The 20,950-nt window shown below is 35.0% G+C and overlaps 1 long non-coding RNA gene across 22 annotated transcripts in view; it reads left to right on the top strand.

The window, feature by feature from the left end:
* LOC102163402 (uncharacterized) overlaps positions 1-20,950 on the top strand; it is a 204,980-nt gene that overhangs the window by 158,585 nt on the left and 25,445 nt on the right. The window lies entirely within an intron of this gene.

Here is a 20,950-nt window from a genome sequence, read left to right on the forward strand (position 1 = left end):
CCTGTTGGCTCCCTCTGGGGATTGCCTTGCTGAGGAAGGCCATCTTAACCAAGGTCATGCCTCCTTCTCATGGTGGCCCATGACTGATAGATAGAAACAAGAAAGCCTGGTTCCTAGTCCCCAACTCAGGACAACTCAGAAGGGCTATGTCAACCTCAGAACTCCTCAAGTGAGGCCCCATGGAGACAGATCCTCAGTTCCACTTCTCCCCGTATGTAATTCTGCAGTTTTTCTCTTTCTTTCCATCACTGTTGATCCTGAAACTATTCCCTAATAAAACTCCTACATAGTAATACAGCTTCCAAGTCTGCATACTGGGGAAACCAACGTGTAACAAGTGGTGATAGGAAGCTATCAAGGGCAAGAAAGTGACACAATTAAATATATTTCTTTAACATGAACTTTCCTACATTTATGAAAACAAATTAATGCACATCAATTAATTTATTTTATCAGGGATTATTCCTGTAGGGCTGAAGTAGCTGGTATGGCAGCTGCCAGAAACATGTAGGGTTGGTATTTTTCAGTGATGGCTCATTTTTCTTCATTATTGACATCATCATCTTTTTAGGACATTTTTAAAATATCAAGATTTATTAAACTTTGTCTTAGAGCAAAGGAACTAAAAATAAAATCTTTATATTCAGAATTTGATAATCAGGAAATTATCCTAAGAAGTAAAATACATTCCTGATTTTCAGAACATCATCCTACAGAAAAACAAAATTTGCACAGCATTTGTATTAATTTTTAAAATTGTTTGACTTTACTGTGGCCAAAATTGTTTAAATGCTTCAAAATGGGATTATTTTGTTCCACCATTAGATAAGTGAAAATGTATCCTTTTAATTCTGTCTTCTAAATGTTCAAATCCTAAAGACAGATCCTAACAGAGAATCATATTGAATAAGGGTGGCAGCTGACCTTTTATCTTCTCAGTTTTTTCTTCTACCTCTGTTGAAAATTATCAGATTACATTATTCATTCAATCTACATTTATTGATAATCTATTATAAGGAAGGCATAGAGAGTGGTCATAAATAAAACCCATCCAGACCTATCAATGGAAGACCCAACCCCTGACAGTTCCTTCTCCTGTATTACTGGGAGTGTCTTATGTGCATTCCCATAAATCCAGACACCATTAGCTGAGTTAGCTGCTATGTTGGGTATTCTGTTTCTTTCTTCTTCTGCTGTGGCTCCTTAGTGCTCAGCACCCCCATTTTACTTCCATGGGAGTTTTCCACACCCTATAGGCATAGCAGTTTCCTGCAGGCACCCCTGGGGTTCCCTAAGGCCTCAAAGAATGAAATTTCTCTCATGCCAGTCTCTCCAGATTCTCCTCAGCCCCCAGTTGAGCACTGGAACCCTGCAGTTGTCAAAATGCTAAGTTTAGTTCCAAAAGAGGAACGACTCTTCCCCTGATCTGTGCTTCACTCTGCCATGGGGGTTTCCATTTTACTCCCTCAGACATTAGTCCTCATAGCGTTACAGGATGTGAGCTAGGACATGGACCCCACGCTGAATTCAGACTTGCTCTTCCCTTCAGTAATTAAGGCTTGTCAACCTTTTCATGCCCATTCCTTCTCTTGGAACAATTTTCTTTCCAAGAGTCCTCTTTGTTCCTTATACACATAGACTGGTCCTATCCCATAGTTCACTCAATATTTCTGAACCCTAGAGTGGTCACAGTGCAGACTGGCAATACTATAAAAACAATAAATTCTTATGCAATGTCTACCTTAAGAGATTCTAGAATTTCTCTAATTGCTAATACATGTCAAGATGAATTGAAGCCATCAAATATTTATAAATGGAAAACATAAGAGAAGAAATTGCTACTGTTTCCAAGTAGCCCACTTTTTTCTCTCTCAGAAGATCACAAATTATAGATTGGTATTAATATTTTTAAAAAGAATAACTGATGCAGTACTGTTCCAAATTTTAAATATCATTTACCTCACAGAGACAAGATTTAAACATTTGTGTGGATGAGGGAGATTTATTTAAAAGGTTACTGAAAATTTTACTTTTTTGACCAAAGATGATAGTAAAACATTCAAACAGTTATCGTCTTACAAGTGGAAAAAGGATTTGTGACACTTCAAGCCAGGCCGAAAAAAAAAAAAAACCTTTAAAAATTGTATTTTAGACAAACAACCTGTAACTTCACAACAGAAAAAAATTAATCCCTATTCATCATTCAGTATATAATCATTTACTGTGAAGGACAACAGAATGCACTTATAAAATGCTGAATAAATTTGCATTAATTTATTTAATTTTTTATTTTATTTATTTGATTTTCACTAATGTAATTTGGATGACTCAGGTGAAACATAAAGGAGTTAACTGAACATATTATTTCAGGTATAAATTTTACAGGCGAAGTATTCGTCAGGTACAACTCATCTTTCTATTCCTAAGAGGAATTTTGAGCACTTTACAATAATAATCATGTTGCAAAAATCATGAAGTTCCAGCATATTTGAATGATTTAATTTCAGTAAGCCTTTCTTTCTTTCCTTTGTAATCATAAGTTTAACATCTGCCTCCAGCATTTTCATTATTCATAAAATTATTCTATGTCATTCAGAATTGTTTCTTCATACACTGACAGTTTATTGCAGAGAATTATGCAAGATATTAGGCTTTTTTAGAATTAAAAAAAAAGCAATCAAAATTGTATCTGAGTACATAGCTATACCGATATAGCTCTCTGGTTTTCCAATTCTATGTAATTAGGACTACTTTTTTTTTTTTTTTTTTTTTTTTTTTTTGTCTTTTTGTTTTATTAGGGCCATGCCCGCAGCACACATGGAGGTTTCCAGGCTAGGGGTCGAACTGCAGCTGTAGCTGCCAGCCTACTCCACAGCCACAGCAACGCCAGGCCCAAGCCGTGTCTGTGACCTACACCACAGCTCACAGCAACACGGGATCCTCAACCCACTGAGTGAGGCTAGGGATCAAACCTGCAACCTCATGATTCCTAGTCGGATTCGTTTCCGCAGCACCATGATGGGAACTCCTCTGGTCTACTTGATTTTTAATGACTTTTTTTTTTGTCTTTTTAGGGCCGTACTTGCAGCATAAGGAGGTTCCCAGGTGGCTAGGGGTCAAATAGGAGCTGTAGCTGCCAGCCTACACCACAGACACAGCAACATGGGATCTGGAGCTGTGTCTGCAACCTATACCATAACTCAAGGCAATGCCAGATTCTTAACCCACTAAAGTGAGGCCAGGGATTGAATCCACATCCTCATGGATACTAGTCAGTTTTGTTAACCACTGAGCCACAATGGGAACTCCCAGGACTACTTGATTTTTAAAGACATACAGGGAAAAGATCTATGATCTCCCTGTATTATCACTTCCAGAAACGAACAACCCATATTGCAGGACATCTGACGCAAATCCTTGTTGTGATTTACAGACTTACACCGTGTTTCTTAATAAAAAAAAAAAAAATTAATGTTATCACCTTGTCTTTTTTGAAGGACTAGGGGTTAAAAATCTAGGAGACAGATGTCAAAGGGTTGGTGATGTCTAATAAAAGTGAAATCTTTACAGGAAAGCAGCAGTGCACTAAGAAATACTATTTAGTTTGAATGTAGCAGTGGTCTAAAAAGAGCTTAGAATGCCTTAGAAGAATCTTTTTTTTTTTTTTTAAGTTGGGACTATACAACCCTGTTTGGAGCAATCTGACTAATATTGCCATGAGCCAACTAGTTTCTTAAACAAGTATGGTTTACCAAATCTATGCTCCTCATAGATTTCTAGACAAGTCTACCACTTGAACATATGGTCAAAAGACAGCACATTCTTACTTTTAGCAGATACAGAAACAATTATACATTCTGGACCAAGATGACACAATATTAAAATTATACATCCTAGGTTTTTATCTTCCAGAGACCACTTGGTTGAACATGTGTGTGACTATTAAGGTTTTTATGGGGGGAGGGTGTATAAAACATATGCATACATTTGTAATGTACATGTCTTTTAACCTCCAGATTTTGAGAGTGCTTTTAGTAATATGAGCTATATCATTTTGCTTTTGGTCTACCTGATTTCAACATTAAGCCATGTGTAAAAATTAGCTGTGATAACATTTATAGGTCTTAATGCTAATTTAATTCAGCAACAATATCCAAACATATGGATATGTAGAGGCAAATGTGGCTCCCTCTTTTCTCCTTAATTTAAATTAAATAAAATCTCACTCTATCAGAGCCAACAATTTAAAGTTAACTTGTGTGACTGTAATGACAGCCCCAAAGTAAAAAAAGAATAAAAGACCCCCATGTCATACACAGACTTCTCTACTTTATAATGCCCTCTACAAAATAAAGATAAATAAAATAATAAAGTTAACACGTTAGCGTAATTGAAATATATTGTAAAAATTATTGAAAAATACTTCTATTTCATCAGCTTGATATTCTATAAAGGCTGAAAATTTTAAGCTAGCTGAACATTTTGCTAACGTAGTTGAAAAGTGTTATAATTTAGAAGTACTTCTGTTTTATCTGGAAATTTTTTATGTTTAAGAATATTTCCATGAACTAGCCAAAGTTTTTAGAGCATGATACAAGTGCTCGTAATCACCATCTTTGATTTACAAAATTTGAAAAAGCAAAAATTGAGTAAATAAGCTGTAACAAAGTTTATTATTATAAGATGTTAATATAACAATAATGTTCCAATGTATTTCTGACTTCTAAGGCTAGTCTATGTATATTGTAATGATTCCACTTGACAAATACCTTTCTTTCCTAACAAGTCCTGGATATTTTTCAGATATAGGCCTTATACCATCTCCATCCAGTCATGTTGAACATGTACCATTATGGGGAACTTTTAAAATAGTTTATGTTTTAAAATATAGCATTAGCAACACTGTCAGTTGATTATAAATGATACAAAATTTTTTGAAAGTCTGTCCATGTTCCCATCAATAAAATATAACTAGTCTTGAGATGTCCATATTTTTTCAATTGAAAATATTTTTAAGAAAATAATTATCCCTTCATATTTTCATGCATTTAACTTATTAATTATTTAATAAATCATCCCATTGATTTATTAAATATTAATATTTATAACACATTATAGTGTTTAATATTTATTAATGTACGATTATATTCATTTAATTTAGTTCTTTGCAGAATTTTAATGACCATAGTTTTTATGGTCTCCTCTGCTGATGTATAATTTACAGTTTTAAACTTTACAAGGATACTTTGCGATGTGCTCAGTTTTGTTCATTGTGATCAAATCTATTTCTGTGGTGCTTATATTTTCACATAATTCTCACAAGTCATTTTTTAAATTAGAGAGGCAATTAAGCATAATTTGTGTTGATTTCCAGAAATCTAGAAAGTTTAAACAGATTTAAACACTCAACTTCATACCATTTCATCACCTCATGCTGGGGCCAACTGTATTTGAATCTTATGACAATTCTCAGAACAAGAATTTGTTCTATTATTTGAATATCTTATGTTTTGTGTCTCAACTTGATTTTGTGTTTTGAACATGATAAACTATTACTTTAATTCTTATTTCTGGTTATTATACCTTTGATTCAGTAAGGAACTCTCACTCCTTAGTCATTAACTCTTAGTTTGATGGGTCAAGCAATTTAATTGTGCATCTCTAAAATAAATATGATGAAGTTGAAAATATTGTCTGAGGAAACATATACTAATACTTATTAGCATATTTACTAATAATTACTGGTATACTACTGTAATGAACTATTACAGATCTAATGTAAAAGATACAATTCATACATACATCTTCTTTCAATAAAAATATATCTGACTAATACACAGCATATTCTTTTAGGTGTTAACAAGCCCTTAATAAACTCTCTCAAATGATGGCTCATTTCTCCTGTTAAAATCCCAACTTAACCATTGGGTATTTTGAGGTTATGTAACTTCTCTGTGCCTCAGTTTGCTTACCAGTAAAATGGAGGTAATGATAGTACCAACTCACAAGCCACTGTAAACATTTGTATTTGTTTTCTACTGCTGCTGTAACAAATTATCACAAATTTAGCTATCACAAACAACGCCTATTTGCTACACATAGCCCATGGTTCTCTAGGTCAGAATTCCAGGTAGAACATAGCTCAACTGAGTTCTGTGCTTAGAGTTTCACAAGGGCAAAATCAGCAACACTGTTTTTTTCTGAAAGTTCTAGGAATGAATCTGTTTCCTAGCTCATTCCAGTTGTTGGCCAAATTCAGTTCTTGGCAGTTAGAGAACTAAGGTCCTCATTTCCCTGTTTGCTGTCAGCCTGGGGTCAGTCTTTAATTTTATAGGCTATCATTATTTCTTCTCATGCTTTTCCTGTGGCTCTCTCCCCTTATGCTGGGTTAAGTCTCTCTCATATTTTGAATCTCTCTCACTTTGGCTGCATCTCTCTGATCTCCAGCCAGAGAGAGTTCTGTTTTTTTTAAGGGCTCATGTGATAAAACCAGGCCCATAAAGATAATCCAAGATAATCTCCCTAATTTAAGGTCCATCTTCTTATTTACATCTGCAAAATCCCTTTTGCCATATGTGTAACATATTCTTGTGTTCTGGGTATTAGGATGTGGAAATCTTTGAAGGGCTATTATTCTGCCTATACCACAGGATTAATAAATTAATTCATGGAAAGTATTTAAAACCATGTTTAATACAAAATTGGTTCTTACTTTTTAATAACTGTGAAGCTTCAGAAAGAAAATGAACCATGACATAATCTATATCCAACACGTTTACAAACCCATAATTAGCATTGTTAGTGTGATGGTTGTGGCTGTATTATTAAACCACAACTTTAAAAAAAAAAAAAAAATCATTGCTCTGCCACATTCATTTCTGTGGTGTCAAATTAAAGTGATATTTTAAGATATATTTAAAAGCTACAGTCAAATTAAAATATATCTTTAAATTGTAAATTATCACTTCAGAAAAGAAATTTTATGTTTGTAACTAGGAAAATAATTTGGTCTAAGCACTTGACAGACTTGAGGCTATTGCTATCACTTTGACATTAGAACATTAACAGCAACCAGACAAGCTTGTCAATACATTAAAAAAAAATTGCTTTAGGGTGCCAGTTGGATCAAAAACTTAAACAGAGACATATTTTAAGTTCACATAAGTTTTTGGTTATGGGAAATTCATCTCAATAGTCTTAAACAGGATTCTATTAATATTTCCAAATGATTATAAATTACAATATAAAATGTAAAACATCTCAGAGGGAACTAGAAGGTCCCTTGATAATACATGGACTCCAGCTGGAGAAATATTTAGGCCTGAACAAGGTTTTTGTAAAAATATATTACCGTTGTTTATGTGAATTCTTTTCTCTGGCTTAATCTTTGAAGAAAAAAACTGTGCTTCTTTTTACATTTTTGAATCCTTCATTCTGCATAGAAACTTGCTGTATAGAGTTGGTTAAGTGGAATTTAACATGTTTAATAAACACAGCAAAGTAAAGGGAAAATTAGCTAGGTTTCAATATCCATCAATATGTTAGAATTTTCATTTTGGCTTTCATATGAAGCATGATTAGTTCTTCAATTTCACAGAGTAAAAACCAAAATGAAATAAACAAAATTTCTAAGGTACTATTTCCCTTCCAATCATATCAAAAGATTAAAATCTGTATATCTGGAGTGTTATATATTTTCAAGCATTTAATTTTCTATTATTGCTGTAAGAGTCTGTCATTACTTTGATGTGGCAGATGAAGAGACCAGAAAGCTATTTAACATGCTAAAAGCTAGAAGAAAAAAAAGAACACACACACACACACGCAAAAAGCCCTCATGGTCAATATAATCCTCCAGATTTTTATACTGACATCTCTTTAAAATCCTTTAAAGTAACAACACGATTGATAAATACATACCTTGTTAAATACAACGGCAAATTGATTTGTTCTGAGAATAACCCCTAGGGCTGAGAAGAACTAACACTAACCTTGTTCTGACTCTGATATCTATACTAAATGGAAAAGTTCAAACTGAAGAACAAAACTTCAGTAAAAGAGGGTTGAGAGAGAACTAAAAAGGCAACATTAAAAAAGAGAAACAAAAAACTGTTCAGAACTTGTCCCTGGAGCCATTTATAATTCCTAGGAATAACACAGTATTTAAATTACTTGTCTCTTAATTATATGGGCTGCAATTTATCACCTGGTCACATGTTTTAGGCAGAACACAAGCTAGACCAGAACAAAATAGTGATCAATGGGAATTAGTTCTGTGATGTACTGTTGATTGCATATAAAACAAGGAGGATTTAGGGTTTATCACTTTGTTGAAAAGAGTTTGTTTTCTTCCACAGATGTAGCCATTAGTTAGGAGCATAACATATGGCTGGAGGGTAATTAAAAAGCTGGTGCCTAACAAAATATGAATAAATAAACTGAAGATGCAACCCCTTTATATCTCTTTGCCCCTACTGGTCTTTGTAACAGAACTTTTGCCCATAAATATTGGTTCTATTTAATGACATGGGGGATTCTGAGGAAAAGGGAAGTTTGAGAAGAGAGGAGAGGAAATACAGAGCTTGCATATGCTAAGTTTAAGATGTCTGTTAAACATTCGTCTGTTGGGATCAAATAGATAAATCAATCTCAAGAAAAAGGTTAGGGTGGAGATATGAATTTGGGAGTTAAGCATATAAATGACATAAAGCCTGGGGAAGAACAAAATTCCAGAATAAGTATAGGAAATAAAAGATAGTTGAGGATTGAGCCTGTGGTTCTCTAACATTAGATGTCAGGAAGTGGAGGAAAAGAAAAAAAAAAAAAAAGGAGACTGATAAGAAGCAGCCAATAAGTAAGATTATAAAAGAGTAGTGCCTTGCAACACTGGTCCTGAGGTGTTCCAAGAAGGAGGGAATGACCAGTAATACCAAAGGACAGTGAGAGGGGCCAAGTTAAATGAGGACTGAGAATTGAGCACAATGTTTGGTATCAGAGAAGTCATCGGTGACTTGATAAAAAGCAATTTTAGTAGGTCGGGGGGAACCAGAGTAAGAGAGAGTATCAGATAAGGAAACAGAAAATATTGCTCATTAAAGATGTTTTGCCATAAAGAGGAGGAGAGGTACATGGCAGTAGCTGAAGAGGATCGACTGTCAAGGGGCAAAATTGATTAGAGATTTTATAGCATTTGTGTATACTGCATTGGGAGGGAACATTGATAATGCAGAAAAGAGGGCTAGTCATTTTAAGATCAGAGTTCTGGAGCAGGTGAAAATAGTACTCCTGGAGTGACTGGTCCTAAACAAAGCCAGATAATTCATTGGCCATTACAAGAGAGCAGTTATTGATTCTGATAAGGGCAAGACCACTGAGGTGGGTGACTGAAACTGGCTGGAGGGCAGGATTGTAGGAAATGTGAATATGTAGGAATTGGATGGAAGATAAGCTAATGGATGAATCATCCTGGCACAATCTGCTCTCTAAAGGCAACCACTATTGAAAGTTCCTAAGGAGTGTTTTACAACATATCCATGAATGAGAACAGAGTGCTTCTTGCCTTTGATCATAGCTACTCTGAACTTTTCCTATGCTGGCTATGGATTCTCCTAACTCAGTGTTAGGATAATTCTGCAGACAAGAAAGGGGAAAGACTTAACCTCTGCTGTGTTACACTGTTAAAGTGTTGGGCCTGAAGGCGCTGCTCACACTTTAAAACCACTATGAAGAACAGTATGGAGGTACCTTAGAAAACTATACATAGAACTACCATATGACCCAGCACTCCCACTCTTGGCCATATATCCAGACAAAACTTTTCTTAAAAAAGACACATGCACCCACATGTTCATGCAGCACTATTCACAATAGCCAAGACATGGAAACAACCCAAATGTCAATCGACAGATGATGGATTAGAAAGATGTGGTATATATACACAATGGAATACTACTCAGCCATAAAAAAGAACAAAATAATGCCATTTGCAGCAACATGGATGGCACTAGAGACTCTCATACTGAGTGAGGAAAGTCAGAAAAAGACAAATGCCATATGATATCACTTATATCTAGAATCTAATATATGGCACAAAGGAAACTTTCCACAGAAAAGAAAAGGATGGACTTGGAGAACAGACTTGTGATTGCCAAGGGGGAGGGGGAGGGGGAGGGAGTGGGATGGACTGGGAGCTTGCGGTTTATAGATGCAGACTATTGCCGTTGGAAGGGATTAGCAATGAGATCCTGCTGCGTAGCACTGGGAACTCTGTCTAGTCACTTATGATGGAACATGTAATGCGAGAACAAAGAATGTATACATGTATGTGTAACTGGGTCACCATTCTGTATAGTAGGAAAAAAAAGGTAAAAAAAATGGGAGTTGTTGAGAGGAGGGATAAAATGGGAGGTTGGGTTTGACATATACACACTACTCTAGGTGGAATGATGAGTAACAAGGACCTACTGGTATGCCACAGAGAAATCTACTCAGTTTTCTGTAGTGATGTATATGGGAAAGAAGCTGAAAAAGAATGGATGTATGCATATGCATAACTAACTTACTTTGCTTTGCATGAGAAACTAACAACATTGTAAATCAACGATACTCCAATAAAATTTTTAAAAAATTAACGTCAGGTTTTTTTGGGTCTCCTTCAATTTCTTTCAATAACATTACGGTTTTCAGTGTACAGGTCTTTCACCTCTTCAGTTTAATTTATTCCTAGGTATCTTATTCTTTTTGTTGCAATTGTAGATGGGATTGTTTTCTTAATTTCTCTTTCTGCTTGTTCGTCATTACTATATAAAAATGCAACAAATTTTTGTATACTGATTTTGAACCTTGCAACTCTACTGTATTCATTTGTTATTTCTATTATATTTTGATGTGGTATCTTTAGGGTTTTCTGTATATAAAATCATGCCATCAGCAAATAGTGACAGTTTTACTTCTTCCTTTCCAATCTGGATGCCTTTCATTTATTTTTTCTTGCCTAATTGCTCTGGTTAAAATCTTAATCCTCTGATGAATAAAAATGGTGAATAGGCATCCTTTTCTTGTTTCTGATCTTAAAGGGACAAGCTTTCAGTTTTTCACCATTGCGTATGGTGTTAGCTGTGTTGAGGTACATTCCTTCTAAAACCATTTTATTGAGAGTTTTTAATCATAAGTGGGTGTTGAATATTGTTAAATGCTTTTCTCTATTATGATTTTCATTTTTTGTAGATGCAGTATATTATATATGTATTATTTTAAAAATTAATAGATAAACCCAAACAAAAAAGACATAAAAGATACAGAGAAGAGAGTAGAGGTTACCAGAGGGAAAGCAGAGAGGGCAAAATATATAAAGAAGGTCAATTGTATGGTGATGGATGGAAACCAAATTTTTGGTTGTGAGCATGCTGTAGTGTATATGGAAATTCAAATATGTTGCACACATAAAAACTTATACAATATTACAAACTAATGTTACCTCGATTTTAAAAAAAGAATAAAGGAAAAAGAAAAACCACAGCATGTTTTCTCCCTCCAAATTTCAGATCTTCTTACAGAATCCCACTCATTGTGTCAGACTATTTTTTATTATAAATTTTCTGTCTCAGTTATTGAAATTATTTATGTTTTTCCTACCAAAACAGTACCCAGCCCTGCATATATTAGTCATTGCAAATATCTAATGCACACTATATCTAAATATCAATGACAGCCCTGCTTGGAAAACTGAGGTGGCTATCATATAAGACAATACAAATAGGTAGAAAATATGCAGATGTTAGAGTATATAGTAGGACCTGAAGGTCAAACACAGCAATATGCTTTCATGCACCTTCATAGACCACTGCCTGGTGTGGATATTTCAACTTGCGTAGGTTTGATTTTAAAAGTATCCTTTTGCAAAAAAGAATCTTCTCCTGTTTGTTAACGGGTACAATTTTGAAGAGAAGTATATGGGATGGTGAGAAAAATGGGGACACACCCTGACCAGATACATAATGTTATCTTCTGAAAAATGAGTGACAGATGCTACAGCTCAGTCACTTTCCCAAGCAGGAGGCTGTATCCATACTTCTAAGCTCCTGGGGACAGCCAGTATGGGAAGGGGCTATCAGGAGGAAGGCAAGTTGGTTTGGGTCTCCTAAGGATTTCTTGTCTCAGTCCAGACCAGATTACAAAGACAGAGGCTAATAATACATGATCTTGACTCAGTGTTAGTATTGCTGATAAATCTCATAAGGCAGCTGATTAGAGATACCAAGAAGAGAAAATAAACATATTAGCAGCTAGTCTGAAATTATAAATAACATAATTTATGGATACTGAAATGGATATTGAGATGATTTTCAATATAAACTTCTGTGATAAAATTAGAAATCATATAAAATTAAAATCACAACTAAAAGGGGTCAGAACTAACTTTTTTTTTCCTTCTTGAGGCAATAATCTTAAGACAAATTTCATGGAGACATTAGAATCTATGTATATATTTCAATGAATTTCAGTTCTTAAGACATTTTGCCTAAAGGGGAAAAATGTACCTGTTGGAAGTGTATCTTTTTTTCTTTTCCTTTCAACAGGAAAAGTTCAACTAGCTTGAGAAAAAGAAGATTCAGAAGTCTACATTGCTTCTATAATTCACATCATGACATTTCACTGTCAGCTATTATTTCTAAACTATTAACTTTTATGAAAGGTTTTTGGACATTGATGTTGATGGTTAATAATATTGGCTTCAAAAATAGCAGTGGATAAAGGACACAATTCTCATGGCAGTTCTTAAATTCTGACTACTTCTTTCTCTTTTTTTCCTGAGGAGAAAGTTGGGGTAATAGTTTGGCATTAACACATTTTCTCTCACTTAGAAGCATTATTTTCTTTTTTTCAATAGCAAACACTTTCAAGGACTGATGCTTCCCTGAGACCAATGTAAGAATATTTTCAAACTTCAGGCTAAGATGGTCCCTGCAGGTGGCTGCAGAACCACAGTGATGCACACAGTGCCAGCACGCAGTAGGTGCTCAAGGACCAGCTGCTGAAAGGGCTTTAATGGCTGGAGCAGGTGCTTTATCCTGAGACTTGGTAGTGATGCAAGTATCAGGCAGAAAAAGCCAAAAGCAAAATCAACACAAAATATGTGTCTTATTACACAAATTTTTTGGCTCTACATTTCCTTTCACAGTTTCTGCTCATAATGTTATAAACAGCTCCAAAATTCCTAAGCCAAGCCAATTATTAATTTCTTGGAGAAAATTCAATTTTATTTTATTAAAAAAGAAAATTTCTCTAAATCTGGTTAATAGAGTTATTTAAGTTTCACCTAGCTAACAGTAAAAACTTAGAGATTTTTAAAGGTATAACTAAGGATACTTTTAAGGATACTTGGGGATTTTATGAACCAGAAAAAGAAGTTGTTACACTCTAAAATTTTTAAGTCATTTTTCAAATATTAGGACATTAAGATTTCATTTCTCTGATCTGATTTTTTCCTGAGGCAGAAAAAAGAGATATTTGTTTATGTAAAGGATCAATAGAAAAGTGATTCTCAGAAGGAAAATCATTAAATTCTTCTCCCCAGAGGTAGATAGAGCTCTACTCAATAAGGCATGAAGTAGTTTTATTTCTTATTAATAACTCCAGACAAATGATTCTTATTTTTGAATGTGCCTATATCTCCGAGTTTAAGTTAAAAATATCCGTGTTCCTGTTGGCCACTGTCTCTCAAAACACAAAACATAGCCTGGGTTTTTAGGGTATCCACTCAGGAAAGCTAATTCCTCTGCTGGTGACTGTAAAACAAACCCAGACTTCCAGGCGGTGTCAAGACCAGGGCAAGGCAGGGACCACAAGACCATCCGTAACAGTTTCAGTGCAAAACAGAGGCAATTTCAAGGCACTGCCAAGCAGCATTCAGAGAATACCCAGAAGTAGTAACCCATCCTCCTTGTAAAAATAAGGTTTGCTGGAGGCTGAGGGAGAGGTCTCTGTCTAACCAGGGCATCAGTTTTTGTTCCTTTTACCAATCTTTATTGGTAACTTAATTTGGAAGAAATAGCACCTAGAACTCATACAGCAACTTTAAATTTTCAAAAATATTTTTATTGCTATCATCCCAAAGTGAGCTTCAAAATATATCTGTAAGAGCTATTTTGTAAAAGGGAGTATATAGAACAGGAGAGTGGCAGTTCTAAAATCACATGGAAATTGAGTGTCCGGGTACCACTTGGACTTCATGATTCTGAACATCAGGCTCTGTGCATAGTTCAGTGCTGCCGCTTTGCAAGGAAAGAATTTCGAATTCTCATCTTTGCCCTCATGACAGAGACATTTGGAAAACACAGACTCACTAATTATCTACATCCTAAAGCAAAATTTGAGTTAATTGTCATCATTTATTTTCATGGAGGAATTTAGTCAAGTAATTATGAAAATTATTTCAAAGAACAAAATCTGTTGGCAATGATGGACTCTAATGAGCAAATATTAAGCTGCCACCATTCGTTCTTCAAAATTAGTGCCCTTTCTGTTTCTTCCTTAAATGTAACAATTTCTGGGAAAAGAATTAGGTATTATTAGTCCTTGACATCAAAAGGCACAAGGAACTAATTACATAAAGTTGAATGAATACCTTAACTTTGTTGTGTAGAAGGCTTGGCCAGGCTCAGGCTCGTTCATGAAAAGCTCCTAAGTAGATATAAGTGGAAAATACCTGGACTCCACAAGTACAGAGAATGATGTGTGTAACTGTGGCTGAAGATGGTCAGCTCTCCACAGAACCCATGTCCTCTTCTTTCTGTGCTACTAAGTAGAGCGTCAGGTAACCACAGAACTTATTTCTACCAATAGCATCTGGAAGCAGAAGTGATGGGTACCAATTTCAAGTTTTCATAAAAACTTTTCTAAGCCCTTTCCCTTTTTGCCAGCTTGATGATATAAGCACAGTAGCCTTAGAAACCATGTGCTGAAGATAACAACATTGCAAAATGGAATGAGCCCAGAGCCCTGAATCACCATATGGATAAGCATTGTCTACTAATCAGGAACACCAATTTTGGATGTTGTGTAAGAACTAAACATCTATCATGTTTGAGCTGTTATACATGTAGGAGTTTATTTGTAACAACAGGTAGTATTACTTTAATGTGTGTAACCCCAGCATATGCACAGAAAATAGATGTTGGCATTAGAATGGTTCAGCAAGGTTTCAGGGCTTGGGAAGTAAACAGTTTGCATGCCATGACTGTACTGAATAACAGAATTATTGTCTTATGTGGAATCATTATAACATGGGCATTAGTGTCACCCTTTGAGGAGAAGTAAAGCTTCAAGTCTGGTGTAGCCTTCTTTCTGTTTGGGTCCCCTTAGACTAGAAATATTCTGATCCGCTCCCCGAGCAGGGCATAGACCATCAGCACCTCCCTGAGGAATGAAAGGAGGATGGGGCACTGTGATCACTCTTCCCATCCCTTTGGAATCTGATTAAGTTTGTGAGTAGGATTGCTGGGTGTTGGTGATTTCTGCCAAGAGTAAACTGAGTACCAGCCTTAGTCTTCTCCGATTGTTTATATGTGCAACCACAGTGTAGAGAAAGCAGAATGCATTGAATGGTAATCAAAAAGCAACTTCATTTTTATCCTCCTGGTATCTGTAGAAGTATACTGTGGAGGCTCCTTTGTCCTCTTCCCTTGGATGAAATTTTCAAAATGTGTCATCATTTTTCTGGGTACCATCATATAAAATACAGACAAAACTCTGTCATTACTTTAAAATTCTATTAAAGATTCGCATTTGGTCTGCTTTGTTCTTACAAGAAAGCCATCTGCAGAGGGGGTGGGGGGCCTTTTTCTTCCCCTTCCTTGTACTTAAAACTGGTTACAAGTATTTAGACTGGGAGGAATAAAAGGTCTGTTGTCATAATTATGTGGAAATATAATATCTGATATCTAAGAATCCAAAAGTACAAAATTGCTATACCCAAAGTGAAAATATCTAAACTTAGAGAAAAATTAAATTAAAATTTTTCTCTGTTAATGGGCTATAATCATATCTTAAACACTACCCTTTAGACACTATTGAACATCAGCCAAATACTAATTTTAAATTCTAGATCTTAAATCCTAATTTCATCCAGAACACTGGTGCTTGTTTTTAGGAAAAAATAATATATTTTCTCACTGAATTATAATTCAGTGTGAGAATGTATTACCTCAGGCAACCATATGAGATGCTATTAAAAATGCAATTTATTCTCTTACATAAAAAATAACTAAAAGTGCTTCGAATCACAGAAGTGATGTAAGCAGTGAACTGAAACACATTTCAAATCCATTAAATTTCAGAGTATGCTCATTCTACTTCTAAACACAAACTAGCACTCAAGAAAGTCAATGCTGTTTATTAAAATCTAAAATTTCATCATAAGAAGAAAATGTTGATAATTGCTGAGTCTGGGTGAGGAATGCATGGTGATTCATTTTATATTCTCTCAATTTTTATGTATGTTTGAAAATTTACATAATAAAGGTTTTGCGGTGATAATCATAAGAATTCTCTTATTTGAATAAAAAGATATTTATACTTGAGCCAATTTATTTAACTACTGGTAGGAAATCATGAGTGGCTCTTTCTCTGGAAGTCAATTTCCAAAAGGAAATAAGTAAAGAGGGTAAAAAAATATAGGATGGAAATAGTTGCCAATCAAAGGGACAGACCATTTCTAGGACTTGCAGAAGGCTGAACATCACTCCAAAACACCAGAATCAAGAGGGGCATAGGAACCAGAAAAATATGAAGTTAACACATTAAGTATGCACCTTCACCAAGGTGAACTATCCCAAAGGTACAACTGGGCTCCTGTGACACCTCATTTAACTGCCATTTTCAACCACTTTGCAATGGATAACCATCAATATAATTATGTATAACCAGAATCCTGATTTTTGTGACAACCAGTGCTTTGTTTCTTAGTAATGTTACCATCTATATTTGCATCCCTAAATGATATATTGCTTAGTTTTGCATACTTCTGAACTTTATGTAAATGGAATAATATTATATGCATATTTTGATGAACTATTTTTTTCATCTAAAAAGGTATCTGAGGAGTTCCTTTGTGCCACAGCAGGTTAAGAATCTGTATTTGTCACTCCAGTAGCTCAGGTCACTGCTATGGCACAAGTTTGATTCCTGGCTCAGGGACTTCCAAGTGCCACAAGCATAGCCCAAAAAAATAGGCATCTGAGATGTTAATTCATGTTGACGTGTTTAATAAATGGTAGTTGTTCACTTAATCAAAAAGCCAGTTTAAAATGAGTAGGCATGCAGGTAATACATACATGTTAAGCATTTCTACTTAAAATATATAAATACATGTTCAGCTGCCAAACTTTTTGTGTGGCACTAAGGCATTTTCATCAAGCTTAAATCAAATAATCAAAGCTCCATATCATCTTTCTTGACTCAACTGTTATTGTATCATCCTCAAGTTTCAGTTTCACTTTCTTTAATGTGGAGCAAAAAACTTAAAGATACTTGTAAAGCCATCTTAATGAGAAAATTCCCCTACACACACTCCATCTTTCACAGTATTCTTACCAACACCTGATATGGCAAGAACTGTGTGAATAATTCACTTTATTCAATATTTCCAAAGTATGCAACTTAGGTTTCATAAAATCCAAAACTCTTCTAATGTATTTCATTGTTCTTTTTAATATCTAGTTAAATATCATAATTTCACTGTCACACATTTGGCACTAACTGGTTTGGTAACCATCACAACTTACACTTAGTAAGTGTATAACTCAGTTAGAAGTAGAAGAAGTCTGTAGACTGGCCAGAGGGTAACCTTGTGGCCATGAGCACTCATATGTATAGGACGTCAGTTGGTATAATCTATCGAAGGAACGGAGAGTGGCAGTTAAACTGGCCAGGTGCTTCATTCAAAGTTGGTGAAGGAAGCTTCTATTGTATTTCCAAACCAAAAGCGTTAACTGAATTGTTCTCAGGTTATCTGTGTTCTGCAAAAAGTAATTCACTCATTTTTCCAAAATGTGATTTAATTTTCATAATTTTCATCCAGTGTTCCTTCCTCAACGTACCTGCCAGTAATATCTATTGTTTCTAAAATACTGTAAAAGAATTTTGTTTTAGGTAGTCATTACTGTATCGTATATTTTCATAGAATAAACACATAGAGAATTAGTCAAAGTATGTGTTAGTGTGTGAGTGAGGAAGTGTGTTATATTGGTGGGCCAAATTCAGGAGCTATTTCAAGCATCATATTTTTCTTTAAATTTCTGAATTCTTTTAAGAAATATCAGTGTTTCCTGATGGCTAAGTTTTGATGTCACTCTCTCCCTCTTTATTTCTCAGGGATTGGGGATGAACTCGCCAACTAATTTTAGTCAAAATGGGTTTAGTACTAAATTTTAGTACTATTCTGTTACTAAATGCAAGTTTACATACTGTGGTCAAGTACTATCCTTTTAGGAGAAGAAACTGTTTTTCTTAAGAAATCAGGATAGATAACAGCTTAGAAAAAAATAAATACTAATCAAATTGTTTGACTTGGAATTAAGAATGAAAAAATTGCAAGTAAAATTTTGAGGTGTAAATATTAATTTTTCTCTGAGAATGGCAATATATAAATTTTCTTTGAGAATTCTAATAAAAGTAGGAAAAGTGAATGGAAGAGAGAGGTCAGCATCACCTCACCATTCAGCCTATCTCCCTTTCCTCGGTTTCCAAGTGCTCCCAAAATAACAGGGAACATTAGGTCGCACCTTTCAAAGAATTCCCAGAAGAGACAAATTGAGTAGCACTCCTTCTAAATGCATGACTCCCTGCGTTCCTCTATGGTCTAGCAGTTCAAGGAATCTGACATTGTCACTGCTATGGCGTGGGTTTGGTCCCTGGCCTGAGGAATTTCTACATGCCACAAGTGCAGCCAAAAAAATAAATAAAAATAAATAATCAATGCAAGACTCCCAAACAGGTAAAACTGACAACTGTTATAAAAATAATGTCTCCCTCCCCACAACACAATCCACAAGAAATGCTCTAGATATCATGCATGTATTGTCTGAAATTATGTATTGGTAAGAGAGGTAACTAGACTTGATGGAAGCAGCTCTGGCAAGTTCCACTGTATCTGTTTGCGACCTTAGCAGTTCCGCCTCCTGCTCCAGCAGGGAAATCTTAGTGAGCCCAAAGTGGAAACTCAACAGGTCTCTCTTCAACCTTGGGTAGCTGTTCTTTCCCTAAACACTAGAGAACACCCTGACATGTGGTAGTCTGTCCTCACAGTGAGGAGGCGCTCATCTGCCTCTCCCACAGGTGGAAGAATGAGCTACTGACACTGACTCATCACTGTCACGTTCTGTCACAACTGTTCCCAGTTTTGAAAAAGCACCCACAGGAGACTGAACCAAGTACTTTACCTAATCGCCCAAGTCATAATAAATTATACGAGATACATTTAAAGAAATGATTGATGTTAACCTTTTTTCATTCCTTTGATATATTTTGGATATTTTGAAGTTGACTTAAAAAACCTAGCAATATATTTGAGCCTCTAGCCAGGACTCTGTTACTCCACTGGATGGGAAGGGGACCCAGTTCTATGAGCAACATGCATTTCCTCCTTTAAATACTCACTCAAACTGATTTTTTAAAGAAGAAAAGGAAAAGGCACTCAATTATTTTAAGGCTTAGAAGGAAAAGGAAACTATTGCCTGCAAGTAAACAATACAATAGTCTTTCAATACAAACAATACAAAATAGTACTTATGTGACATCCAAATTTACCAAATCCCAAATCAAATGATGACCAAATAACCAGGTGATATGTTGTGATCGATATGAAAAATTTATGCTAATATGCCTGAACAAATAGAATCACAGAAGACAAAACTATACAATCAAAAATTAGGACAATTTTCAAGAAAATGTATCTTAGCTTGTTTGCAAATTTCACATTGATTTACAAAATGTTTCAGGATCTGCCTTCAATAAACCTACATTTTAGTACATAACTTCAGTTTTCTCAGTAATTACTAGGAGTCAGCTCATATAATAGCATGATCTCTAGAACAACAGACCAGATTCCATATCTATTCTATTGATTACTAACTAGCTCCTTTCATCTTAAGTAAGCCTCTTAAATACTTTACTGCAGTTCCTTCCATTTGTGAAATGAACAATTTCTATCTATAAAGTTAGAATAAGAATCCAGCAAAAGCTTGAAAAAAACTATTTGAAAATGAATTATAGTTACATATATAAAGTATTATCACTGCACAGAAACCATTCATTTAGGTCAGGAAAGAGAGTCATCTCAGTTCACCATCTCACTTCTTCCATAGCCTCTTAGGTAGTCACTATATTCCAAACCTTTGTCCTGACATGTTGACATATCCTTCTTTTAAAATCCTAACTGATCCCTTTATGTTTTTTTCCATTTGATAGAATCATACCTGCCTGGTGTCTGACACTGGTCATTTCATATTATAAGTAAGAGGACACAAATAGCTTCCATGAATTAAAAAAAAAAAATGGTGGGTGTTCTCTTTTAACTGATTTCACATTGACAAAAGTTACTCTGATGTTCTTAAAACTGCTTAGTTCTATTTCAAAATTCAAAACCAGCACGATTTCACATCAACATAATAGGACATCTAGATCTGTAAACATATTTATTTTTGAAGAGGGTAAAGGGCTTGATAACTGTGCAGCAGGTCGAGTTCCTTTCTCAAATCTTAAGCAATAAATCATCCACAATGATTTATAAGAACTCCAACTAGGGCAGTGACCATAGGAAGAAAGAAAGGATATAACAGTATCAAAATCCTATGGAAAATGGAATCAACAATGCTGAGTGTGATAGTATTTACTGGGGGGAGGAGACAGTCAAATATCTTTTAGGTAAATAATTCAATAAATAATGGTACTG

Source organism: Sus scrofa, chromosome 9 (assembly GCF_054392235.1).
Source record: "Sus scrofa isolate SSC_HxYL_T2T_F1_AM1 chromosome 9, Sscrofa_HxYL_maternal_Yorkshire_Landrace_v2.0, whole genome shotgun sequence".
NCBI classification, from domain to species: Eukaryota; Metazoa; Chordata; class Mammalia; order Artiodactyla; family Suidae; genus Sus; species Sus scrofa.